This window comes from Mercurialis annua, linkage group LG7, assembly GCF_937616625.2.
Source record: "Mercurialis annua linkage group LG7, ddMerAnnu1.2, whole genome shotgun sequence".
Lineage (NCBI taxonomy): Eukaryota > Viridiplantae > Streptophyta > Magnoliopsida > Malpighiales > Euphorbiaceae > Mercurialis > Mercurialis annua.
The window spans coordinates 27,705,002-27,706,127 of record NC_065576.1 but is presented as its reverse complement, the minus strand read 5'-3'; the positions used below and the strand labels follow the sequence as shown (position 1 = coordinate 27,706,127).

Genomic DNA, 1,126 nt, shown 5'->3' with positions numbered 1-1,126 from the left:
AAAGTATCAAAGGCGAAGGCCGGGACGTCTGGCAGAATGCTTGACCTTTTGCGCTGGAAGCGACACCTAAAGGGTGAGCTTCCAGTGGTTAGCTTCGAGAACTAGATAATAGGCATTAGGCATTCTGAGCTGGAAGGAAGCAAGCGGAGGCATTACGGGCCGACTACAAGAAGCGAAGCTTCATAGACTCGACAAGTCGCTTATAGAATGCCTACTGCTAAGTGAAGACCTTCTACTTCATTTAATAAGGGAAGGGGGGAGGTCCGCTTTGCTTAAGGAGCTTTATAAGGCCGACCCCTACATAAGCCGCTATCAGTCCAGGAGAGCAGCAAGCTACCTTTCTTTGATCCACCTTCCCGGACAGGGAAGAGAACGAAAATAGGCCGCCTATGGTGGTCGTGGTAGATTCGAGGATCTTACGCGGCGGAGCAAACTCTTCTATCGTCTTGCATTTCCTCTGGCAGCTACGCTGCAGCCCCTCGATCGATCGTACTGGAGCGATCCGAGAAGAACGATTAGGATCATATTCTATCCTTTCTATAATGCCCATAGACTGCTTCGTTTCAAAGCAATTCTTCGTTGCAATCGCTTCGATCCACCCCCTCGGTGAAAAACCGTAATACGCCCTGAGGAATTCCTACCAGGGGAATTCTCTGTACTAAAAGTGAATTGTCTAAGTGCTCTCCCCTCTTGGGTTTGTCTCATTGTTTATCTCGTAATCATCCGATTCCGTTCGCTCTTTCGCTCTGATTTCTCCAAACCGGTTCGATCTGGATCTCTCACATCTCTCCTCTCCTTTCAGTCGAGTTCCATTCCATCGACCCAAGTGGCTACGCTCCTACTCTGACTTCTCCTTCATCGTCGTTGGTCCATTTGACATAAAATTGTCGGCCGCCCCCGGTCCGGTAGGAAAGAAACCTGTAGCCAGCGACTAGTCTCGCTATGGAGCTACGTGTACACCGCCACGTCGAGACTCTCTTTCAAAAGTGAGATCACTGTTGAAAGATAGAAAGATCACTCCTAAATGCAGCCGTGATCTTATATACAATACCACCAGAGGAATATATGTTAGGACCAAACTCAACTGATTCAACTCAAGCAATCACAGCTTCCTTTTACGGGTTGT

General features: G+C 48.3%; 1 pseudogene; it reads right to left on the bottom strand.

The window, feature by feature from the left end:
* The window catches only part of LOC126656977 (60S ribosomal protein L2, mitochondrial-like), a 2,251-nt pseudogene extending 1,546 nt beyond the window's left edge, over positions 1 to 705 (bottom strand).
* Between the last annotated feature and the right edge of the window lie 421 nt (positions 706 to 1,126).